The 27,696-nt window shown below is 36.7% G+C and overlaps 1 protein-coding gene and 1 non-coding gene across 9 annotated transcripts in view; one reads left to right on the forward strand and one right to left on the reverse strand.

The window, feature by feature from the left end:
• Positions 1-27,696, reverse strand: part of NBEA (neurobeachin) — a 666,092-nt gene that overhangs the window by 168,770 nt on the left and 469,626 nt on the right. The gene's annotated exons all lie outside the window — the stretch shown is intronic.
• Positions 207-278, forward strand: TRNAE-UUC (transfer RNA glutamic acid (anticodon UUC)). The gene has a single exon. It is a non-coding gene; the product is annotated as a tRNA-Glu (tRNA).

Here is a 27,696-nt window from a genome sequence, read left to right on the forward strand (position 1 = left end):
TATTATATATATAATTAATAATATATATTATTGTATATATATTACTATTATATATAATAATATATGTATTACACATATAATATATAATTGTATATATACAATATTTTATATAATTATATATGTAATATAATTATAATATAATCATATTATGATATAGTATAATAAAAAGTATGACAGTATAAATAGCATAAAAGTACTCAAGGATTTCTCTGGTGGTCCAGTGGTTAGGACTCAGTACTTTCACTGCTGTGGCCCGGGTCCAATTCCTGGTCAGGGAACTAAAGTCCCTCAAGCTGTGCAGCGTGGCCTAAATAAATAAATAAAAGTACTTGATTGTGATGGTTTGAGAATTTTATTTTATTCAAATTCAACAAATATTTATTTGGATTCTTGCTAGATTTCATCTGTTCTGGAGCCAGGAAAACTTGGGTACAAATTAAGTGTGTGGAGATTTCAGAGAGAAAGAGATAAATTTAATGGTTTTGGGGAAAACTTCTTACTAAAGATGATATTTGATATGGGCTTTGAAGGATGCCTAGTCTTTAAAATGTGGAAAAGGGATGGAGGATGGAATTCAGCAGCTTATAAAGGTAGGAGAGGCTTCTAATGTTAGGTTGGAAAACATCAAACTAATTAAAATTGGCAACAATGCCTTGGTGATTAGAAGAACGGTTTCTTTTAAGATCAGGAAGTGAAAAGAAAATTTAGGAAGAAAAAGAAAATGATGCATTTGATTTGGGGTAAGCAAGGCATCCTGAGAGGACTCCCTAGGAGAGCAGGCAGCTAAGACTATGGAGTAACAGCAAGAAGACAAGACAAGGAGATGTTTGGCATTATCTACACAAAAAGAGCTTAAAGCACGGAAAGGGATTAGGTCTCTAGGCTAAAGAACAAAGGGGACTGAAAGGATGCACCTTTGGGGATGAGACAGTCTATATTAGGGTCACAGCAGAAAGAAGAGCAGCCAGTGAAAAAGACTTAAGGGCCAGTGAGTTAGTAAAAAAGTGCTTGAGGATTTGGGACGCTCAGTGTGAAATGCTGTATAGAAACTGGAGACTACTAAGACAAAAAAAGCCACTGAATTTAGACCCTGATGGATCTAAAATACAGGATAGGCGTAAAAAGGCAACAGGATTTTGACTGAATATATATATAAGATATGTGTTGCTTCAGTTGTGTCAAACTCTCTGTGACCCCATGGACTGTAGCCTACCAGGTACCTCTGTCCATGGGATTCTCCAGGCAAAAATACTGGAGTGGGTTGCCATGCTCTCCTCCAGGGGAACTTCCCGACTCAGGGATCAAACCTGGGTCTGTCACAACTCCTGTGCTGGCAGGCACGTTCTTTACCACTAGCGCCACCTGGGAAGCCCATATAAGATACAGTAAAGACAAAGGAAAAGGGCTATACAGTGTTTGAACAAATATGAGGTTCGGAGCCAGGAAAACTGGGTGTGAATCTCTGACGTTTCAAAGTTGTGACATCTTTAATGTCAAGGTTTTTCGTCTGCAAAGTGGTGATAATGATGTCTAACTTCCTTAGTTGTTGTGAATATTAAATTTGGATATTGTATGTAAAGTGCCTAGTACAGTGTCTGGTCATATTATGTGCTTGAAACTAATGAATGTTAGTTCCTTTTCACTTGCTCCATGGAGAATATCAGGCAAAGGATAATCCTTCATTGAACGGACATTTAAGATAATCAGAAAGACAGATGTGAAAAGCAGTAAAACAGCAAGAATCAGGGTGTGGCATGAATAATACATTTAAAAATCAAATCAGGACTTCCCAGGGGTCCATTGGCTAAGATTTTGTGCTACCAAAGCAGAGGGCCCAGGTTCAATCCCTCGTCAGGGAACTAGACTCCACAACTAAAGAGTTTTCATGCTGCAACTAAAAAGATCCTGCGTGCTGCAACTAAGACCTGACAGCCAAATAAGTAAATAAAAATAAACATTAAAAAAGTAGAAATCAAAAAGCGAAAAACACTGAACCAGGTGTCTGAAGATGTTGGTTTTATTCCCAGAAACATCATTTACCATGGAATTCTTTGATAAACTCACTTAAGCTTCTACTCAGTACTCAGCTTCCCCATTTATAGAACTGAAATAGAATTCTAGTTCCGCTGAACAAAAATGACTATTTTGGGGATCAAATATAAGATGTATAAGAAAACAGTTTACAAACTATTACACAATAAAAAAGAATTACTGGAAGGTATACACATCTAGCATTTGATAGCATTATGGCTATCCATGTCTGCATGTGCGTGCACACATTAAACTGTCAGTTGCTAGCTGGATATTAACCTTGAATGATTCTCACTTCTCTCTGACATCTGAATCCCAACCATTTGTTACTTTTCCTGAATATATAAACCCACTATGTAGACAAGGATGAAATTTAGGTTTTAGGTTCAGGTTCATAAATTAATCTCCAACTTTTGAGTATCTCCATTGAGTATAAATTTAAGCTTGTAATTTGGTCATCTGACTTTCCTGTAGGCTCAGTTCAGTTCAGTTGCTCAGTCATGTCCGACTCTTTGTGACCCCATGAATCGCAGCACGCCAGGCCTCCCTGTCCATCACCAACTCCCAGAGTTCACTCAGACTCGCGTCCATTGAGTCAGTGATGCCATCCAGCCATCTCATCCTCTGTCGTCCCCTTCTCCTCCTGCCCCCAATCCCTCCCAGCATCAGAGTCTTTTCCAATGAGTCAACTCTTCGCATGAGGTGGCCAAAGTACTGGAGTTTCAGCTTTAGCATCATTCCTTCCAAAGAAATCCCAGGGCTGATCTCCTTCAGAATGGACTGGTTGGATCTCCTTGCAGTCCAAGGGACTATTTTTAACATTTCTGGAGCATTTAAGATTAACTCCATGGCAGGAGTAAATTACAATCAGAAGGGAATTCAATGCCCCAAAAGATTTCTTAGATTCCAGCAAAACACCTGTGTTACAAACAGGATAGTGGTTTTTACATTATAATTGCATCTTACTGTGCGTGATATAATGTATCCTTTGGAATAATTGACCAAATGCAAAGTTATAGGAAACAGGTAAAAGAAGAAAACAAAGACTGAAGTGTTTTGAAGTTTCGATTACTCATACCATCATTTGATAAAAGGAATGTATTTACTATTATTTAAGAAAGACATGTATTATGTGAATGGGAAATGTGCTTAGAAAATGAAAGTAACAGTCAAAATTGATTATAAAATATACTGTTTCCTTAACCTATTGTTCTCAGGACGATTAAGATAATAATCTAATGGGTTTTGAAGTGTTCCATCACTGACTGAATCTCTAAATTTAAAGGAGCAATTTTGGGGGCAATGAATGGAAAACTGCATTTCAAAATTTTATAAATTTGTTTTTTAAAGGTATGGCCAATAACAAAAGTTGCTACAAAATAAAACAATAAATATCCTGGTTGCTTTTTGTTGTGTCTTCAGAATGTCCAAAAGACAATAGTGATTATGTGGTTTTTGATAAGGGAGGTGACTAAAAAAGTGCCTTGTCAGTTTTCCATTCCTTGCCAGCTGCATTAAAATGCAGCTCTGAGCACCTTTTTTCCTCCTAAGTCTGGAATTTCAGAAGCAAAGAGTACAAAGGAGCTGATGAGCAATGAATGCTTCACCCTTCCTCAATTAATCTTGTCTCTCTACCTTTGCTTTTGCTTTCCCTCTACATGAAGGTAATAATGACACCCTCATCCATTATCCTTTTATCCCTGTTATTCTCGTGAAATTGCTTAATAATATGTTACAGATTCGTCTTCACTCACATAATTCTTCCTGTCATTTGCAGTATATCATCCTACAAACATACAGCCCACTTTCACTGGCCGTTCTTTGAAGATTATTGTCAGTGACATCTTCAGGATGCGTTTGGAATCTGGAGCATCATTTCCGTTGCGATGGGGAATTACACTGACTTATCTGTCATTGCCAAAAGCACAACAAGCAATTCAGCGTTAATGCAAAGGTAACATGGGTTTTTATCCTGCCTCCAGAACAAGAGCTCTTGTAAATTTATGCTAATATGGTCCTTTTAGAGTTTAATAACCTCTTACCCTACTAGAAAAAGACTTACACATACACAAACACATGCGGACTCACACTCCCATGTACCGGAAAGATAGCTGGTCAATGGGTAGTTACTGATTTTCAATCTTTTTCTCATATTTGTGTTCGTTTCACTTGGAATATTATATAGATATGTTATGGAAAATAGTAGAAATGAAAAGATTCCATTTCAATCCCTAGTACTCAACTATTTTTGATGAAAAAAAATATTTTAACCAAAAGAATTTATAAAAGTTCCTCCACAAATGGTGTTTTCTATCCAGAGTTCAAGACCACTACAAATGAGCAGTTTTCCCTGGTTGAGGGTGGCATTCCAGAGGGACCCAGGCAATCCAGTGTGTGTGCCAAGTCTGACAACACATGACAAGCTGGTCGGCGTGCAGTAATTTGACTAATTATACCGGATTAGAGCATATTAATGCAAGCTGTTTTCTCCAGAGTTAATGACCTGCTGACTGGGTTCTGTTAGGCCCCACTAGGTCTACAGGCAGCTAAAAAACAAAACCCTGTTTTGTAAGCCCTCGTCATTTCACATCAGCAAATGAGTATATCAAACGATGGAGCAGCAAAATGTAAGCGACATTTGTCTGCTCGAAACTCCTGCAGCCTTCCCCAACTTTCCACCTCATGGGCTTCTTTTATATAAATTTGATGTCAGTTTTCTTTTTTCGTTTTGAAAAAGGAGTAGCCAGGAAGTAAAATCTGGGAGAAAAAATAAGTAATATGGAGAGTATGTTATTGTTGGAGGCATAGAGGCTGTTGTTTTGAAACAGGGTTTATGCAAAAAAAAATTAAAGTGGACATTGATCTTATTACACATCTATGTTCCCCGTAACAAGAGTATGTAACAAATAATGATGAATGCCAAAAAAAGACGAGTGTGTAATAAAATCTTTTCTATCCCTAATTTTATCTGAAAGATATTTTTATTCCAAAGGGATTTTTACATTTAAAAAATGTGGCTGGATAATTTAATAATTACATAAATAAATGTAGGGAAAGGTAAGATGTTAATATTTTTAAATTATTTGTCCATTTCTTTAAAATTAAGTCACGTTTAACTCAAAACTAGCTAGGAACTTTAACATGTCCCTGAGTGTTAACATTTATATAATTTATGTTTATAATTTTTGCTTCTGAAAGATATAAAGAGACTTATGGGAATATATAAGGTATTTGAATTGGAAATATATGAAAAACAAGGTCAAAAATAGAAAATTAATCTAGATGTAGGATTAATAATAAAAATGAAAAAGCACGGCAGAGTCATTTAAGCTTTCATTGTTTGGGCCACAAATTCATGAACTCCCCAAAACCAAGGGAAAACAAAAGAGGTAATAAATTCACCATAAAGTTAATAAGACAAAAACCAGTTCAGGAATAATTGCACAATTATTTCTAATCCTAAAGCTCAAAATAAATTTAAGCAAGGGTTTTCACAAAAAAGGGCACTGTTTAGTATAAAAATAATGTTTGAACAATATCAACACACTGAATTTTAAGGCTTTTAGCATTTCCCAAAGCACAACTTAGAAAAATGAATCCTACAGAGAGCTAGGAGGACAGAGCCACTGTTGCCTTCTGAGAGAAAGGGGCTCATCCAGAGTTTCTGTGCAAGGGGCTGATTTACAAGGGCCAGGAGGTGCCTCCTCCAGGCAGAATCAATGGCAGCTAATCCATGTGTTTGCCAATACTCTGTGGTTTGGCCTGACTCATGAGTATGAGCGCAGGGAATCAGATTCCTGTAGAGAACTGGAAACAGGAAACGTAGAATGCACTGTATAACTGGCAGGAGGAACTGCAGCCGAAATGTGTCATGATGTAGTGAGAGGACAGGGGAGCCAAGATGGGACAGGGGCAAGTCTAAAATTCAACTGAACCAAAGCTGTGACCAAGTACAGGAAGCTTACGTATTGAAGGAGAAACGAGGATGTCTAGAGATGAGCAGACCAAGTGGTTTAGGAAAGAGAATAGACAGAGCAGTCCTTGGAGCTGACTTACTTCTTGACTTTTAATATTCCAGACTATAAAAAACATATATCTTTACAATAAAGTTCCTGTTTCTGGAGGTAACTTGGAACAAAGTCTAGTCCACGCAACCAAAGGATCTAACCAAAAAAGAGGTCGACACAATGAGCCAAGTAATTTCTGCTAACCAGGTTTCACCAGGAGTATAGAATATTTAGGAATGAACAGACTCCTCAACAGGCTTCCCAGCTGGGTTAGTGGGTAAAGAATCCGCCTGCAATGCAGGAGAAGCAGGAGACTAGGGTTTGATTCCTGGAGGAGAGCATGGCAACCCCCTCCAGTATTCTTGCCTGGAGAATCCCATGGATAGAGGAGCCTGACAGGCTACAGGCCATGGGGTCACAAAGAGTTGGACACAACTGGAGTGACTGAGCATGCATGCACACAAATTTCTTAACATTCAAGCAAGCTTCTATAAATGCTCTTTCACTCAGTCAAAATTTTAACTGATGTTTGGCGGTGTGTGAAGATTTTGCTTCCCGCCATGTACCTATAGAAATTGAAAGCAACACCATATGCTTTCACTGAAAGTGCAAGACACGGGTAAGTCTGACAAGCTCCCTTGGAAATCTAGTGTTTCTTTCTTTCTTTTTTTAAATGCCTGCCTGAATTGAAGACCATGCCATTTCTGCTATGGGTAACCAGGAGCTGGGGCTAAGACAGATTTGAGGAAAGAAGTCTGAGATCCCTCAAGGAATAGAGAAAAATCTCATCCTCAAATTTTTGTTGTTGTATAGTTGCTAAGTCGCGTCCAACTCTTTCAGGACCCCATGGACTGTAGCCCACCAGGCTTCTCTGTCCATGGGATTTCTCAGGCAAGAACACTGCAGTGGGTTGCCATTTCCTTCTCCAGAGGATCTTCCTAACCCAGGGATCAAACCTGCATCTCCTCTTTGGCAGGTGGAGTCTTTACCACTGAAATGCCAGGGAAGCTCCACAACTAATAGTCATAAAACTGTTTGCTTCAAACAAGTAATAAATTAGAGGCAGAGATTAAAAAAAAATGTTTATGTTGGGCATTAAGGTCACTTTTCAGCAAAGGTCTCCAAAGTCAGTGCAATTTCATACATTGCTTTTTAGTTACTTGACTGTAGCAGCGATTCACAGACACTACTCTTTGGGTAATTCATTTTCACCACCAATACTACCCACTCCAGTATGCTTGGGCTTCCCTGGTGGCTCAGCTGGAAAAGAACCTGCCTGCAGTGTGGGAAACCTGGGTTCAATCCCTGGGTTGGGAAGATCCCCTGGAGAAGGGAATGGCTACTCACTTCAGTATTCTGGCTTGGAAAATTCCATGGACTTTATAGTCCATGGGGTCACAAAGATTTGGACATAACTGAGAGACTTTCACTCACATTCCAGGTTAGACGATCAAAAATTCTTTCAATTCACTCTCATACTAAAGTTAGAGTAATTATTGAGAAAAGTAAATCTGCTTAAAATATTTTACCAGCTTTCCTTTCCCAACATTTGATAGTGAAGTGTAAACTTCTCAATATGGTCTATATTCTCCCTCAAAATTTGGCACAATCCTTTCTAGTCTAATTCTTGCCAGCATCCTATCCCTTATAGTCTCCCACTATACAGCTTCTTTCAAATCCTTGAGTGCACCATGTTCTGTTTCATCTCCAGGTCTTCATATGTAGTGGTCCAAGAATGAGCGTGGAAGTCACACAGATCTCAATTCTATTGCCAGTTCTACTAATGTTTAGCTCTGTGATTTTGGGCAAATCGCTTCGCTTTTCTGAATCTCTATTCCCTCATCTGCCAATTTGGATTATAGTATCTATCTGTAAGAGACTATGGGGATAAAGTTGTGTAGGTAAATATGCAACAAATGATAGTCACTGTAATTACTTTACATCAGGGCACCAATCTATTAGCAGTTAATATCAACATCAGTGAGTTTGGGTCAAACATCAGGGAATTTTGATTATATTACAGTCAATACTGTAACAGAAGTACTAAAATGGTCTTTGCAAACCTAGAATAAATTATTATGAGGGAAAGGGATATAACTGCAACATGTTCACTCAGGCCATTTTTGAGTATTGTACTATAAGAAGTACACTTAAAATTAAAGAATGCCCAGGAGAGTTTGGCCCATGTGGCAGCTGTGCAGGTGGTGAGAAGTGATAAAGTATTTTGAGGTAGTGATAATTATTTGCTGAGATTGTATATGTGAGACATGAGAGAGAGAGACAAGAGTCAAGCATAACTTCAAGGCTATGGCTTGAACAACTGGATTGCTAAGGTTACAAAAAGGTTAGATGAGAAAGACTGTAGGTAAAACAATTTTTTTTGGATCAGGTGTAGAAGGAAAGGAAAACAGGAGCTCAGAACTAGATAAGGCAAGCTCGATTTATCTACTAAAACAGACATCCAAGTAGAAATGCCTAGTAGACAGCTGAGTATAACAGCCTGGAGGGCGACACAGAGATCCAGGACACAAATATACATTGTGGATTTTTCAGAATATTAATGATATTTAAAGTCATATGACCGAATGAGATTACCAAGGGAGTAATTGTAAAATGAAAAAGAAGTCCAAGAACTAAGCACTGGGGATCTCTAAGGTAGGGTGGGTAAGGAGAAAAGAAGATTTAACAAAGGAGGCTGAAAAGGAGAAATGGGTGAGGAAGGAGGATAACCAGGGTTTCTGGAAGCCAAAATAAGGATGAGAATGAGTCAAGGGTGAGAATGGGATAAATTATGTTGAACAGAACTGACGCTGGTCTCCAGATTTGGCAAAATGGAGATCACTGGTGACCACGACAAAAGAACGCTCAGTACAGTGGTGAAAGCGAAACTCTTCTTTGAGTGGATTTAAAAGAGAAAGGAAGAAATCACTGGGAACATTTTACAGGAAGAAAGTGTTTAGTAGCTAGAAGACAAAAAAAAAAAAGAGATCTGTATTGCTATATACATCCAAGATGGTGGGTGGATAGTAAGAAAGTGTCCTGCAATGTGAATTTAGACCAGATGACTTAAAAGTCCTTTTTACCTCTGTGGTAATAGTTCTATAACTGAAAAATGGTTTGAAGTTAAGTACTTTTAACTAGGAATCAAAAGAATGGACTGTTCTAGTCCTTCTAACTAGCTGTATGATCATCAACAAGTTATTTGGGGGCTTTATTTGTACCAAAAAATTGGAATAATGAAATAATACATTGCAAATTCTAACTCTAAACATTTAAGAGGTAATGTACTAAGAATTTATGTTTTTACTATGTTGCAGGGGATAAGTGAGAGAGTACTTGAACACTAATGGGTTGAGTGTTTGCTAGTCCTTACACCCTATTCATACCTTCCCAAGATCTTATGAGGCAGATCTTAATGGTTCCAATTTTTGGATGAGGAAACTAAAGACAAGAAAAGTTAAGAGGTTTTATATCCAACTTAGGCTAATTATACATCCTGAGTTGTTTTAAACATAACATCTTGATGTCACAATTCTGTGAAGTATTTCAAATTAGTACTGCTAAATTAATATATATCAATTCTCAAATACTTCCAAAACCTAATAAGACAGACCTATAAATCTTTCTAGGATAGGAGTGAGTAGCCTATCCCTTTCTCCAGCGGATCTTCCCGACCCTGGAATCGAACTGGGGTCTCCTGCATTGTGGGCAGATTCTTCACCAACTGAGTTACTTGGGAAGCCCATAAATCTTTCTAAACATTTTAAAACTGCCATAAATAATAACAAATCAGACACATTTAATAAATAAAACTGGAAATATCTAAGATATTCTAAAGAATTAATATGAACCTGGTTTAAATGATTATAGGAATTTACTTTCTCAACTTACCAGTTATTTAAATTTGAATTAAAGATCAACTTAAAGTAAATATTATTTATATACACATATTAAAACATTTATGAATAAAATAAAATCTGTAAATCAGACTTAAAGAATCAAGTAGAAAGTTTTCTATCATTAAAACTAATTCATTTAAATTCAATTAATTGAATAATAATAAAACATAATTTTTAAAGTTCTCTCATGCACAAAAGATCTCCCAGATACTAAAACTCACTAATATTGCTAAGATTATTTATTTTATTATATTATCTCTTAGATGAGGAAGATGTATTTATTAAGGAAATTTCCCCAAGAGGTCATAGAAATTGAAAGCCACGTATTTTTAACAACATTCTATTTCTTCCCTCTTGTACTTTGGCTATCCCTTCTAAGATGTAATCACAAATTCAGAATATAGCTTCAACTCCAGTTTAGGTCTAGATGTATTCCTGATAAAACAAGATTTTTTTTTCATGCACACTATATAAACCCTGGTAGATCAGAGAGCAAAAAAATCTGCCTGAAGTGCAGGAAACCTGGGTTCAATCCCTGGGTCAGGAAGATACCTGGAAAAGGGAATGACAACCCACTCCAGTATTCTTGCCTAGAGAATCTCAAGGACTGAGCAGCCAGGTGGACGATATTCCATGTGATTGCAAAGAGTCCGACACGACTGAGCAAGTAACACTAGCATTAAATATAAATGAGGAGTTGAAAAGCTATTAATTAAAAATAGATTATTTAAACAATAAAAACTAAGTGATTATACTTTTAGTTCAGAACTCCTACTTCCATTTTTCACTCCTAATTCTCAAATTCCAGATGAACTGTCTAAAATTTTAGAGGAACCACAGAGCACAGTGAGTTAATCTTAAAGCAACAAATGCCAAAGACCAAATATCTATCCCTGAAATAACAGTTTGCTATTTCTAAGCCTAAATTAAAACACTATGTATCTTATAAATACTAAATCTTATAATACTAAATCTTGTAAAAATTCAGTTTTCACCCAAATGTTTGGATTCCATGTGAATTTATTATGGTTCCAAATAAGAATATATATATATTATTTACATATATATTTTGATATGCACAGTAATAGAATAGTCTCATTGCAAAAGTAACTTTTAGAAATGTTATTTTAAATTCTGGTTTTTTCCCATTCATATTCTTTACAATAATATACCTACCTATTTATGTATTTACTATTAAAAGTCAATTAAATTCTACAGTTTACTTATCTATTGTTAACTGGCCATTTGGATATCCTCTTTTGTCAAATGCATGTTTAATCTGTGCACATTTTTAATTGGGTTGCCCATCATTTCCTTACTAATTTGTAAGTTGCTTTTATTCCAAGGATATGAGCTCTTTGTTAAATATATGTATTTGTAAATATAAAAAGAAAACTTCAATTAATGCAAGTCAGTAATTTACTGAGATAACAATGATGTTTTGAATAGTAATATTTGGAAGAAGCACAAGCTGGAATCAAGATTGCTGGGAGAAATATCAATAACCTCAGATATGCAGATGACACCACCCTTATGGCAGAAAGTGAAGAGAAACTAAAAAGCCTCTTGATGAACGTGAAAGAGGAGAGTAAAAAAGTTGGCTTAAAGCTCAACATTCAGAAAATGAAGATCATGGCATATGGTCCCATCACTTCATGGCAAATAGAAACAGTGGAAACAGTGTCAGACTATTTTAGGGGGCTCCAAAATCACTGCAGATGGTGACTGCAGCCATGAAATTAAAAGACGCTTACTCCTTGGAAGAAAAGTTATGACCGACCTAGATAGCATATTCAAAAGCAGAGACATTACTTTGCCGACTAGGTCCGTCTAGTCAAGGCTATGGTTTTTCCTGTGGTCATGTATGGATGTGAGAGTTGGACTGTGAAGAAGGCTGAGCGCTGAAGAATTGATGCTTTTGAACTGTGGTGTTGGAGAAGACTCTCGAGAGTCCCTTGGACTACAAGGAGATCCAACCAGTCCATTCTGAAGGAAAGCAGCCCTGGGATTTCTTTGGAAGGAATGATGCTAAAGCTGAAGCTCCAGTACTTTGGCCTCCTCGTGAGAAGAGTTAACTCATTGGAAAAGACTCTGATGCTGGGAGGGATTGGGGGCAGGAGGAGAAGGAGACGACACAGGACGAGATGGCTGGATGGCATCACTGACTCAATGGACGTGAGTCTGAGTGAACTCTGGGAGTTGGTGATGGACAGGGAGGCCTGGCGTGCTGCAATTCATGCAAAGAGTCAGACATGACTGAGTGACTGAACTGAACTGATTTGTATTCAGTATGGGAAAAATATGCAACATTTCATTTAGGAAAAAAAAATAGCAATAAAAGAATTTCTATATTTTATTTTTACACTTAAAAATATAAATTGCAAGTCAAGTCATCGAGTGACACCTGAGAGAGGGTTCTGAACTGCATCAGTCTCCACATTGGGTAAACCCAGGGTAACGGAGGTAGGTACTATTCAGTTCCAGCATTGTGGGGGATAATGGTTATATTTTTGGGGAAAAAATGTGTGTGTGTGTGTGTGTGTGTGTGTGTGTGTGTGTGTGTGTATGTATCTGAAGCTTTATAAAGTTTAGGGTAAATAATGAGAAAACAGTTTCAGTTAAGAACTGGTTTGCATACTACTTTTCAGGGAAGAGGGCCATAGAACCTTTGGCAGTTTGTAAATTGGCGGTTTGTTGGTCAAATTTTGCTACAGATATGTTTTGCTTGGCTTGCACAGTACTTTTGGTTGTTTTGTTGATTTTGCCTTCAATTAGCTAGCAACATTCTACAGCTGAGGTGTTCCACAGTTTAATTTTAATCCAAAATATTTCCTCTAAAGCGAATACTCATTCAGGATTGTATATAAAGAATGTGACATATCCCAATATCCAACTGAATATTCATATCTGCTGCTTTCCTTCTACATAGTATAATTATAATATACATCTTGCCTGCTTTTTAACCGAAAGTAGTCTTACTTCTTTACTTCAAATTTTCACATTCCAAATTGGTCTTGTTCCTTTCTCTGAAGGAATAACTATAATTGGGCAAGGCGTTAATATTCTACTGGACAATTTCAAGGTTAAATCTATAAATTGAGAAATTTGAAAGATTTTAAAGTACAGCATTAAAACTATTTTGACAATCAACCAGGTTAACAAACATTAAGTAAAAATGATAATATCTGATGCTGACAGGGGATCAATGACCTGGCTGTTGTATATGGTATTTTATATGTTAGTATAAACTTTCTGGAGCTGAGGTTTGAAAACAATACATATGAAAGCTTCAAAAAACAAAGGCAAGACAAATTCTCAATACCAGCAAGTCTACTTCTAGGTACTTATCCTAAAGAAATAAATGAACAAGTGTACAAGGGGGTATTACAAAATTATTCATTACTTAAAATAGAGAAAAATTAAAATGTTTATTTTTAAGTGTTTATTACATCATATTTATACAATGAATATCAACTATATTTCTCCTAAAAGGAATGATGAAGATTTATATTAATTGAAATGTGTCCATATGATACTGCTTCATGAATAAGTCACAAAACTATTTGTATACTATCATTTGTCAAAATACATCCAGATGTATATAGATGTATATGTGAATATATATCCTGAAAAAGTATGGTATTATAAATGCCAGGTTTTATCTCTGGTCTGTTAGATTATGGGCACTGTTAATTTTATTTTTATGCTTTTCTATATTACTTACATTTTAACATTTAGCAAGTATTATTATATTATGTGCATTAAAAGCAATAAATGCAGTCTGTAGGCTAACAATATACCTTTAAATTTATGCAGTCTGCGATTACACTGGGAACTAGGAAACATTTACATGAAGAAAATAATTATTTTAAAAAGGGAATCATCACTGAATCCACGGGGAAGAGCTGTTATCGATTGTTTCCTTGGAAGTTAAACAATATCATTAGCTAAACTTTTATACACTGAGAAATGGAATTTTGTTAACTGTAAGTTTTATATGCTCATAAAACTTAAAATAACCCAAAACTTGACTTTATATTTTCTAGTTTACATTTCCTCACAGGGAAGCTGTGAGAATTTATGGACCCTTCCCAAGTCTATCAGTAGGCCCAGACCCAACGTACAGTATCAGATATGATCAAGAGGGTGCAGATATGACCAGCGGGGTGGCAAGGTTCATCTTCAGGGCATGCCATTCCACCACCGTGGATTTCAAGCCCCTCAGGTGTGGTCACTGGCTATGTAGTTCGGAAAAAAAAGAGCACGTGTGACTCATAAGTGTATAGCACTTGCCTCCAGCACGTGGCTGGTTTCACACTGGAGATTTCCAATCTGTTTCTCCATGGTTAGAAAATAAATCATGAAGTAAACCTCATGGAAAGAAGAAACAAACAAACAAAATACCAGAGAATATGTAACCAAGAAAGACACACTTCAGAAGTCACTTGCTCTTTTCCCGTCTGTGAACACAGCCTAAAAGTACCCTAACACTTCCCTTTGATATTATAATTATTTATAACCCTTTTCAGATACTTTTTTCTACATGTCCTCTCATTTAACGTAGTATCAATAGAAAGTTTCATTATGGTTGTAAATGCTGAATTGAAAGTGTATGTGCAAATTTCAGGTCTTTGGAATGAAAGTAAATAAAAATGATTTCTGTATAGCAAGGTGTCTTCAAGTCAACTCAAAGTCACTTTCTTAGGAAAATCTTCCCTGAACTTGCTGACCGGATCACATTCCCCAACAAGTGTACATTCAATGGTCATAAATTTACATATATTTGGGTGCTTATTTGATTTATTCCTATCTTCCCATTGCAGTAAAGCTCCAAAGAGCAGGCTGGCATTGTTTTAGCTCTCTCTACTATTAACCAGCCCAGTCTCTGCACCAGCAGAGCATCCAAAATATTTTAAATTAAATACATAAATAAGTTTTTAACGGTGTGAAATTTTTATGAAAGTGTTATTTTAAGATCAATCTTTACAGGCATACACTCGTATGTGTGAGTATATACACATGGATACACAGAGCACTTCGGAAATGTGAACATTAAAATTCGGTGAAGGAATCTGAAATTTAAAGGAATTAACAGGTTTCCTTTCTCATGTTGGAAGCTCTGGTGATGAACAAGAAGTTGAGGAAATGGAACTTGACATGGAGTACATGGGTTCAGAATTAAATGATTTGTGGAGCGCAAGAATTATATCCACCATCTACTACTTTTCAAGAAAGGGAGATGTGTATTCAAAAGCCACAAAACACACACAAATGGTAAAGTGGGTCATTAGTACTGGAAGATCTGTGTTTGCAGCCACTGTGGTCCAAACAAACAAAGATGTAATAGACTGCATATAATCTAGCCTGATTGCTATTTGCCAGGCTGGCTCTTAATTCTTAGCAAGTCAGAGACAAAGCATGTACAAAAAATTAAGAGAGAACCCAAAATAATATTCTGGAGGATTAAGAATTATATCACCCTGCCAATTTTTTTTAAGTTGGAAAACTATACCATTAGAAAGCAGCAAAATGTTTTATATTAGATCCTCCACTAAACATTTAGCTGGTATTTTCCACACAGTGGTCCATTGAAAAAGGGTAAGCGGTAAAAATGTGCTTCTGAGAGTTTTAAACCATATTGTACAGAAGTCACATCAAATTAATACTGAGGACCATTTAGGGCTTTTATTCTGAAAAGCTTTTGAAAGGGGATTAAACTATGAAAACTCTCATGATACTAAAGTACCTATTAATGGGTTGAGGAGGTAAGAAAGGAACAATGAAAGTGTTATTTTTAGATAAATCTTTACTTTTTGTGTAGCAGCACAAAGCTTTGCAGAAGGGCTCAGCAATAGTTCTCTAGCAATATCCCATGCATGGAGATGCTGATTAGTGGAATTCTGTTGCCTTTTCTTTTTAGAAATAGGTCACTTTCTTTACATCGATGCATTAGAGGTAGCACATTAACTAATATACACATAACTTGGTATGGACAAACCCAAACAAAACATTATTCTAAGTATTTCAATCTGAGGAGACCCTCAGGACTCTTTTTTTGTTTGACTAAGACTCTAACAAACAACTCCCTTAAAAAAAGGAGTTTCCACCCTCTCTGATAGTACTTTACAGAATGAACAATTATGTTTTCAAAAGAAAAAGTAGGAAACAGCTTTGAGGAGTGAGAACATGAACCTAGATAGTTGTCATCCCATCAAAAATAATGAACGCTCAAGAGGCTGCAACTTCCTGTCTCCCAGCCATTGGTCCAATCACAGCAGGCTACCGAAGAGAGATTAGCAGCTGAGGAAACCGTCTTCTCCATCAGCCCCAGCCAGCACCTGTAACGGCCAAACAGCTATCGACCAGTGGACCTGACAAGGTGACAACCCCAAAAGACAACTGGAAATGTCTCTGCTCACTCACTCTGTCTCTTTTCCTTGGGTGCAGCCCAGGGTGGGGTGAGGGTGCTGCATCTACCCCACTGCAGCCTTTTCTGCTCCACTCTGACACACAGCCATGCCCTCACACAACAGTCTTGGCTAATGATGCAAACATGAAGTGTAAAGTCTCCTTAATTTGACCCTTGTTAAACTCCTAATTGGATTGAAGCAGGCTCTGGGTGGAAAGCAACCCTGGATTATTCAGGGAAACTCTTACCAAATGAAGCCCAAATTACAAAAGGCTGCTCTGGCTGCAGGACATCACAAAGAATAGGCAATGAACTGCAGCTGTCACTTAACTTAAAATCTAATCAATTGCCTTTTTTTTTTAACAGGTAACTTTTGGAACAGTTTCTTCATTGTGATACTCTTCAGAGGACGCTTGACCCAAATTTAATAAGCTGCTATTACAGCAGAAGAGCAGCTGTAGCGCAAACACTGTCGAGTGATACTGTGCATTCAGAGCCTTAATGATTTTAAAATGACTACAACCATTGCTTCATTCATGAGGAACAAAGCTCGGGCTCTCTGCTCACAACGTCTTAACACAAACTGTCTGAGCAGACAGGCTTCATTTGTCCTCCCTGCACCCCCGAGGTCAGCCGCCTGGCCGAGGTATCTCAACAGTTTGATTGTGTTTCTTCTGGGGGAAGTCTGGGGGAAGAAACTTAGGCGTCCTTGTATATGAAACCTCACTTTTCTGCTAGGAAATATACAGCTTAAGTACAGAGACAAGGGGGCGCAGGATATGCAGACAGGTGTAAAACATGAAGTAATTATAGAAGCTCAAATTAGTTCTTAGGCCTGAGGCAAAAAAGAGAACAGTGCCTTGACAAAAGGGAATAGCAAATAAGGGTAGCAAACAAAAAATGGCTTGAATGTGTAAATTAGCAAGAAAAATGAGACAGAAAAGCAGCTTTACTCTACTATTATTCCCCACATGAGAACAGAGCAGCTGAACGTGATCAAGAGCGCTTTGGAGGAAAGAGGCAGGCATCACCACGGACTCGAGCCAGAGAGTGGCAGCTCCGTGCTCTCTCGTCAGTCACTCATTATGTGCTGAAGTGCTCTTGAGAAGTGCCTCTTATACTTGACCTATCATATTACTTCTTCTGTAAACACATAATCCCCGCTTGTTAGGTGGTGTCAACACTAGCATTCATTCACGATGGTTGTCTTTTTGTGAACAGACACTTTAGAAGTGCTGCCAAAACCCCAGAATTGACACCATAATAAAACAATTCGAATTTCAACCAGGTAAAAAGATCTTATGCTTCTTCTGTAAAGAGCAGTGTAAAGAGCATTATAGCAATTTTCTCTCATTTGGGAAAAAAACAAAACCAAAACAAAATTGCTTATGGCAAGGCTATTTTTTTTTTTAACAAGTGATTAATTTGGGATACAGATTCAAACCAGAGATAATACCTCATCTTAAACTGCTTGGTGTGGTCACATCAGTTCTACTAAACACTATCTTTAACAACAAAACAGCACATGAGTCTCAACTACAAGGTCATGAACAAGTGATTCGTAGTATCAGAAAAGTCTATCTATATGCCTCTTGTACCAGGCACGGTTGACCATAATATACTAGAGGAAAAACATCAATGGACCATTTGCTATGCTATGTGTCCATTAGTGAAGACAGATTATCATTTAAACGACAATAGAAATTAAACATTTAATGTAGCTTATTGACAAATATATTTCTAGTATTTTTATATAAATATTCTTAGGAAAATTCAGATTCGATGCAAAAATACTTTCAGGGTACATTTGGAAAAGGTAAATAGTCAAGGAGAAATATAATTTATTAAAGAGACGGGAGCACTTTGTTTTTGAACTTCTTTTCTTCAAATTATCTGGAAGGACATTAAAAAAAAATGCCAAGTAATTCTGTCTCTCCCAGCGCTTTAAGAAAAGTATTTCATCATCTGACATTGTTACAACCATCTCTAAGATAAATGAACCATGATGTCTTCACGTGGCAGTAGTGATGTGTCAATGTGGCTTATTTTACCAAGCATCGGCAACAGAGACTCCTGCTTTGGCCCCACTGCTCTGGGTATTAGGTAGGAACCAACTTGCCCCAGGGAGGAAAAAACTGAATACTGATTAGCCGTTATTTGCCACACCTCATGGAAGATATTTTGGTAATTCTTACTGAATACATAAAAGACAAGATGCGCAATGAAAGGTTTTCAACCCAGGAAGGATGAGGTGTTACAAGCATCTACCCACTACCTCAACAGTAAATATCCAAATAAACAAGTAATTCTTAAAATCAGGAAAATGTCTGCTTAATATCCCCAATGAATTTCCTACATGAACTTTTATTTATACGACACTTAAAGAACAGAGCTTTTGCACAAAACAAAAAATGCCAGTATCTACAATGTTATAAATCTATCATTAAATAAAGCGGCTCCTGAAATAACAACCATGTGCAGGAAAAGAAGTACAAGTAAATAAAACAATATATTCAAGGTAAAAAGTAAGAGCCACTCTTACAAAGGTTTAGTAAGCCATAAACAAATGTTCATTTTGAGTGAATTTTATTTTAAATAGACTTCTCTTTAAATATTTGGTAGAAAATTAATGGAAAAGCCTAAGTATACTTATTTATGTAATACCAGATAAGACCATAGGTAATCTGAAGTCTCCGAGATATACTTAAGACTTGAGATTTCTCATCTCCCATCATTAAAAGAGACTATAAGCCACTATATTCTTCATTTATGAGGTTCAGGGTGCTATCTAAATTGATGGGTCAACAGTTAGAGAAGAGAAATGACTAAAAGATGCTGTACCCACACTTACACCAATCTTCCTGAAATGTAAATTAACCTCATGGGTACACCAGACAATTTGGGAGCTAACTTCTTCAGCACTCAAAGGACATTAAGTCGTTCATGGGAAGAATACAGTGCTGAAGGAACCCCATAGTATAAGAGAATATGCCTAACTTTATGCTAGTAGTGTAACTTATGTTCTAGGTGAATGTTGTAAGTGAAATAATTTTTATTATTAAAATATTTTGGAAAATTCTACTCTCAATGTCTTAATGAAGAGAAATATAGAAGTTAAGAATTGCAAAACTGATTTACATTTTTCAGTCCATTCACATGTATGTGTCCACACATGCATGCTCAGCAGGGGCATTCCTCAATTCCCCCACAAATCCTGACTGAATAACTCTGAGAAATAAAGTTCACTACTTACAAGAAAATCTACTGGAAGTGACTGTGGTCTTTCATACTGTTAATTTCTGTACAGTCAGAATTTTTGAAGATTTTACATGGACACACCTAAACAAGTCAATTGTTATTTATGTAGTTCACAGTTCGAATGATTAGAACATAGATTCTCTCTAGAAATTCAGACAATTAAGGACTGGGCTTGATAAAGGTAAGGAAAAGATCCCAAATGTAAGGAAAGTACATAAGACTTTATTTTTAAATTAGTTAAATTTATTTTCGGGGGGACATTATTTTGAGAAGTTCAGTAGACTGCGTTGGGGGTCTAAGCTCTAGACCTGACCATGGGTGGGGCAAGAAAAATTCCTAGGGATTTTTCTTGATTTTTTTTTAGAAAAGATGCTTTTTAAGAACCATATAAATCTTTTAACCTTTCTGGGAATGGAACCTTTTTAAAAGCATTGTTATAGATTATTACTTAATTTTCTGATACAGGATTCTAAAAACATATTTGAAAGGACACACTATATGGAAGTACAAGACTGCCTATATCTTACTGGAAAGTACTATTAGAATAGTCTTCCTTACTCTGTGCTATAACTTCCATCCACTGGTTTTACTTGTATCGTCTGAAGATCAAATATAATTATAGTCTCTGTTATAAAAGACAGACTTTGTAGAGAAAACTACTTTGGTCCTCTGTTTACCATACAAGTTAGTTTCTTAGATAGGCTAAACTAGCCTTAGTTCTTTTAAGTCACATGACATGATTTCCTAATCATTTATGAATTTTTCTGTCAAAGCATTTGTTAAATCAGGTTTGTGTCACTTGTAGATTGTATTTAAATTTAATTTCACTTTGTCAGAGAAGATTCTCTGTATTATTTATATCCTTCTAAACTGAGTCTATTCTTATGGCCTAACATATGGTTTAGCCTGGAGAATCTTACACTGGAACACTGGAAAACAATTCTGTTGTTGGATGGAATGTTCTACAGAAAACCATTAGGTCTGGTGTTACTCAAGTTCATAGTGTTACTCAAGTCTTCTATGTGCTTGTTAATCTACTGTCTAGTTAGTCGACTTGCTATTAACAGTGGAATACTGAAGTCTCCAACTATGATTGGAGAACTGTCTGTCTCTCCCTTCAGTGCTGTAAGCTTTTGCTTCATGTACTTACGGCTTTGTGTTAGGCACAGAAATATTTATGGTTGTTACACCTTCTTGAGGCACTAACTTTTATCTTTATAAAATCTTTCTCTTTATCCCTAGTAATATTTTTTTAGTTAAAAGTCTATTTCTTCTGATATCAGTACAGTCATTCCAACTCTTTTATGGTTGCTGTTTGCATAGTATATCTTTTTTTCACCTTTTATAAAAATTTTCATCCTATCTGTACCTTTGAGTCTAGACTGGGACAAAGCATATAGTTGATAGCATATAGTTGTATGCAGACAGCACATAGTTGGATCCTGTTGCTTTAGAAAAAAATCAGTCTAATAGTTTATTTCTGATTGGACTGATTAATCCATTCACATGTAATGTTAAGGTTGACATAACTGGGTTTGCAACTGTCTTCTCTATGGCTCATGTCTGTTTCTTCATGTTTCTCCTTTACTGCCTTTACTCACATTAAGTAAACAGTTTCTAGATCAACACTGTAATTGCTTTAATGATTTTTAAAACTATATATATTTGAGAGCTTTAGACCTTACAATATACATCTTAACTTACAAATTTATTTTTAAAAAAATTTAGATGCTACTTGCTTACCAGAAGAATTTGAGGCACTTTTAAGTTTTCTCCCTAAGTGTTTAACACTTCTCTGTTAACAATGTTGAATAAGAAACTGCAAAGTACAACATTTCCTAATATTTTGCTCTTATCTGCTCTTCTGACACATCTCACATTTTCCATAATTTCTCAACAATGACTGGTTTTTCAGCCAAATGTACAAGTTCTTTTAGTACCCTGAAATCATGAATTCATTTCAAGTGATCATTACTTTCTTATACTTTTATTATTTAGCATCAATTTTGTTTTTACTCTTAATTGTATTCATTATATTCCTCCTAAAGATATAAAGCTAAATACACAGAGTTGTGTTGAAAAATATTTAATAGCCAAAGGTTTATTTTTAAAATGATATATCATGAAGAAATCTTTAAAACTATAAAACAGATTGTTTCTAAAAGAATTATTATGGGGGAAGGGATAGTTAGGGAGTTTGGGATGGACATGTACACACTGCTGTATCTAAAACAGACCTACTGTATAGCACAGGGAACTGCTCAATGTTACACGGCAGCCTGGATGGGAGAGGAGGTTAGGGGAGAATGGATACATGGATAGGTATGGCTGAGTCACTTTGCTGTCCACCTGATACTGTCACAGCATTGCTTGTTAATTGACTATACACCAGTACAAAATAAAAAAATTTTTTTTAAAAAGAATTATTATAAGCATCCTTGGAAGAATAAACTCAAATAGATTTGACTATAATCTGAATGATGAAAATATAATTTACTGTTAAATTTTCAGGAATACATATATGTTGCATATGATAAACTATACCTTCAAAGATAAATCTGCTGATGTTTTGTGCTGACCTCAAAAATTGAACAAAGTACAGAGAACTGAATGACTTCAGATGTGGATGGGTATAAGAAGCTTTAAAGATCTATTTTAATGTTCTCATCATATAGGCCAAGAAACTCGACACAGAGATTAATGAAAGCCATTAATAAAGGTCAGATAGTTCATTTGTAAAAGATCAACCCCTGGAACCTGAGTGTACTTCCTAGTCAAGGTCTTTACTTACTCTACTGTGGAAGTAAAGGAAGATATGTATTTTATAAACAAAGACTTGAAGGAAAAATATTTGGGGCAGTTTTACAAACCTAAAATGAACCAGATATAATTGGTTTATACAGAAAAATCCTGAGACACACTTTGGCAGCATCAGATACAGATAAAACTACTGGCTTAAGACAAAAAAGATGTCCTCTTCGTTATAGGGGACTGGAATACAAAAGTAGGAAGTCAAGAGCTACCTGGAGTAACAGGGAAGTTTGGCCTTGGAGTACAAAATGAAGCAGGTCAAAGGCTAACACAGTTTTGCCAAGAGAATGCAATGGTCATAGCAAACAACCTCTTCCAACAACACAAGAAAATCTTCTACACATGGACATCACCAGATGGTCAATACCGAAATCAGACTGATTATATTATTTGCAGCCAGAGATGGGGAAGCTGTATACAGTCAGCAAAAATAAGACTGGGAGCTGACTGTGGCTCAGCTCATGAACTCCTTATTGCCAAATTCAGACTTAAATTGAAGAAAATAGGGAAAACCACCAGACCATTCAGGTATGACTTAAATCAAATCACTTATGATTATACAGTGGAAATGACAAATAGAACCAAGGGATTAGATCTGATAGACAGAGTGCCTGAAGAACCATGGAAGGAGGTTTGTTACACTGTACAGGAGGTAGGGATCAAGACCATCCCCAAGAAAAAGAAAGGCAAAATGGTTGTCTGACGAGGCCTTGCAAATAGCTGTGAAAAGAAGAAAAGCTAAAGGCAAAGGAGAAGAGGAAAGATATACCCATTTGAATGCAGAGTTCCAAAGAAGAGATAAGAAAGCCTTCCTCAGTGATCAGTGCAAAGAAATAGAGGAAAACAACAGAACGGGAAAGACTAGAGATCTCTTCAAGAAAATAAGAGCCACCAGGGAAATATTTCATGCAAAGATGAACACAATAAAGGACAGAAATGGTACAGACCTATCAGAAGCAGAAGATATTAAGAAGAGGTGGCACGAATACACAGAAGAACTACACAAAAAGATTTTCACGACACAGATAACCACGATGGAGTGATCACTCACTTAGAACCAGACATTCTGGAATGTGAAGTCAAATGGGCCTTAGGAAGCATCACTACGAACAAAGCTAGTGGAGGTGTTGGAATTACATTTGAGCTATTTCAAATTCTAAAAGCTGATGCTGTGAAAGTGCTGCACTCAATATGCCAGCAAATTTGGAAAACTCAGCAGTGGCCACAGGACTGGAAAAGGTCAGTTTTCATTCCAATCCCAAACAAAGGCAATGCCAAATAATGTTCAAATTACTGTATGATTGCACTCATCTCACATTTTAGCAAAGGAATGCTTAAAATTCTCCAAGCCAGGCTTCAACAGTATGTGAACCATGAACTTCCAGTTGTTCAAGCTGGATTTAGAAAAGGCAGAGGAACCAGAGATCAAATTGCCAACCTGCTGGATCATCAAAAGAGCAAGAGAGGTCCAGAAAAACATCTACTTTTGCTTTGTTGACTATGCCAAAGCCTTTGACTATGTGGATCACAGCAAATGGTGGAAAATTCTGAAAGAGATGGGAAATACCAGACCACCTGACCTGCCTCCTGAGAAACCTCTATGCAGGTCAAGAAGCAACTGTTAGAACTGGACATGGAACAACAGACTGGTTCCAAATCGGGAAAGAAGCACATCAAGGCTATATATTGTCACTTTGCTTATTTAACTTTTACGCAGAGTACATCATGAGAAACACTGGGCTGGATGAAGCACAAGCTGGAATCAAGATTGCTGAGAGAAATATCAATCACCTCAGATATGCAGATGACACCACCCTTATGGCAGAAAGTGAAAAACTAACAAGCCTCTTGATGAAAGTGAAAGAGGAGAATGAAGAAGTTGGCTTACAAGTCAACGTTCAGAAAACTAAGATCATGGCATCCAGTCCCATCACTTCATGGCAAACAGATGGGAACACAATGTAAATAGTGACAGAATTTATTTTGGGGGGGCTCAAAAATCGCTGCAGATAGTGACTGCAATCATGAAATTAAAAGATGCTTGCTCCTTGGAAGAAAAGCTATGACCAACCTAGACAGCATATTACATTACATATTACATATTACATTACAGCAGAGACATTACTTTGCCAACAAAGGTCTGTCTAGTCAAAGATATGGTAGTAGTAGTAGTTTTTCCAGTAGTTTTGTATGGATGTAAGAGTTGGACTGTAAGGAAAACTGAGTGCCAAAGAATTGATGCTTTTGAATTGTGGTGTTGGAGAAGACTCTCAATAGTCCCCTGGACTGCAGGGAGATCCAACCAGTCCATCCTAAAGGAATATTCATTGAAAGGACTAATGGTGAAGCTGAAACTCCAATACTTTGGCCCCCTTATGTGAAGAACCAACTCATTTGAAAAGACCCTGATTCTGAGAAAGATTGAAGGCAGGAGGAGAAGGGGGACAACAGAGGATGAGATGGTTGGATGGCATCACTGACTCGATGGACATGAGTTTGAGTAGGCTCCGGGAGTGGGTGATAGATGGGAAAGCCTGGCGTGTTGCAGTCCATGAGGTTGCAAAGAGTTGGACATGACTGAGCAACTGAACTGAACTGACTCTTAAATAGATTTTCATATATCAAGGTCTTCTAAAACTTATGAATTCCCTAGCTATATGAATATATTTAAATATACTCTAGTATCTCAATTATTGATAAAAATTTTTAAATTGAAAATGTTAAAAATATTCAAAGCATCAAACTAAAAATGATTCTGTGAGGTTGTCTTTGGCTTCTGATATTTCAGCAACCCCTCTCAAACTCATTTGTTTCCTTTTGTGCAACTTGTGGGGACTCAGCCTGTTTTCCTCTCTATTCTCTCATTCTATCCCTTGTGGGTTTTCTTCCCCAAAGGTTTTTCTTTCTCTCTCTGTCCAAAATCTTGTCATCACTTTTCAAGAATTCAAGATTCATTATTTTCAATATTCAATCTATTCCAAGTTTAATCTTGAAATTATTTGATTTCTTTGAATTCTGTCTGTCTCCTTCTATGGCCATATTCTGTTTCAAGTTCTACTCTGCGTCCTACCTTTAAATTATTTCATTAACTCATCTATTCAGGAATATTACTTCATCTTCTCCTCACTCTCATCTGGGGCTGCCAGATAAAGTACAGGATGCTTGTTCAGATAAACAATGAAATGTTCTAAAAAATACATTTAACTGGAAATGCTGTATTTTCATATGTTAAGATTTTGGGTAAAGATGGAAAGAAGTGGGGAGTCCTGCACTTCCACGTGTTAAACCCCATAAGATGTCCAGTTTCTTCATCACCCCATTTTCTTTCAATTTATCAATCTGACTATACTTTTTTCCCCTCTAGTTTAGAACCAGTAGTCTATCTTAAATTTTTTCACATCCGTATCCTTCAGCCATAAGCTCTCCCCAAATTCTTATTCAAGATATATTCTGTTATTTAGTTTCTCCCCTCTTTCCCTTCTGTATGGCTGAGTGATATGGATCATTTTGACTTTGTGCAAACTGACACCATTACAAATTTATGATTTCTATCATGGTGGTTCTTTCCTCTTCCTCCTCGATCTTTTACTTCTTGAGCAGTGTATTACCTCCATTCTTCTTAGTGATGATTTAAACATTCAAGTCCCTCCTTAACCCTTACGTAAGGCCCAATGTTTTCTGTCGCCAAGACAAAATTGAGGCCTTGTTTATATACTCCATCAACTGTCTAAACCACTATCTATAAACTTATCTCTATCCGTACCATAATGCAGCAGGCTCCTCCTCATATATTGCTAGACCTTACCTGTCTGTTTCAAGCCAAGGTCCTCATTCTCTATTGTTATCAATACATATGGCATGCAGGAAATGAAATGCAATAACTAACAACTGTGTGGAGTTTACCTTCAAGAAAAACTGAGCCATCTCACAATTGTAGGCTCAAGAGAATGATACCATTTACTTCTCTGGTTTTAGAGATAGGTCTCCAAGGATGAGACCCCTTGTTTTCAAATTTTAACTTCTCTTCTACTGCTCCTCTCTCTAAGCCATAAATATGTGCAGGTCTCTGTTAAATTTTATTCTGCATCACTCCATAATTGCCACCATATCTCTTACATTTCATGTATATCCAGTCCCCTTGAAAGCGTATTTTACACTTCACTTACTCCAATTTACTCTTCAACCCCACTGTAATCTGCCTTCTGTCTCTGTGATTCTGCTGAAAGTGATGTGGACAGACCCAAAACTTTTCTTTTTACTTGACCTCTATATGGTAGTTTAACTGTTGTCTACATCCTTTTTATTAAAACTCCCTTGTTTTTAGCTTTTAGGACAGTCCTATCTCTTTGTCTTCTTCTTTACTTCTCTGAACATCACTTCTCATTCACCTCTCCTGGGGCATCTTCTTCCGTTGGTGATGCTCAGGATAATGTCCTTGGGCTGAGCTCACTCTATACTGTCTCCTGGACACTTTTAAGCAAGCATGTCTCTAAGTACAAAAAATATGATTCTAACTACAAAAAATAGTATAATGAATCCCAGACCTTTCTCATATGCTTTAGAGAAAGTTTATGTGTGTGTGTATATAAAATCTGCCCTCTTGACTCTTCCACCTGGATAAACCCACAGATCCATGGTTAAACCTGAACTCACGATCTTCCCAGAAAACCTGCTTTTTGCTCCGTATTTCTGTATCTCAGTTGGTAGGGTTTCTGTACTCTAGTCACTGAAGGCAGGAACTTGAGAATTATCTCAGGTGTACTCAAATACTCTTTCATGATTTCTCTGCCTTCCTCATGTAAATGCTTTTCAAAGTGGAGAGATGAGCTACATATCCACTACATTAGTTAGCACGATGCTTGAGAACAGGATAGAAAGAGAAAAAAATTATGCTCAATAAATGTTTGCTGACAGGATCAATTCCATCCTTCAGTTTTCCCACAGAAAGCTTTCTTAGCTTGTGTTTCCATGACCCTCCTTTATGATCCCTAGTAATTGCTCCTCTTCTAATCACCTAGTATTTCCCTCTGAATTGTTACCATGTGCTCAGTTTTTTATAATCTCCTCTGGCCTGAAAGCTCTGTGAAGGCAAGAATAGTATCACCAGGGCACAGTAGAGGGTTCAGAAGATAATAAATATCTGATGGTCGAATGACTTAAGAAGTTCTTTGCATGAGTCTTCTGCAGGCAATTTCAAAAGAATGTTTTCCACATTCCTGATCTAATGTTTAGAAAGCATTACAACTGCATTTTCCTCCCTTGCATTCAGCAGCCAGGTGAT

Source organism: Ovis aries, chromosome 10 (assembly GCF_016772045.2).
Source record: "Ovis aries strain OAR_USU_Benz2616 breed Rambouillet chromosome 10, ARS-UI_Ramb_v3.0, whole genome shotgun sequence".
Taxonomy (NCBI): Eukaryota; Metazoa; Chordata; class Mammalia; order Artiodactyla; family Bovidae; genus Ovis; species Ovis aries.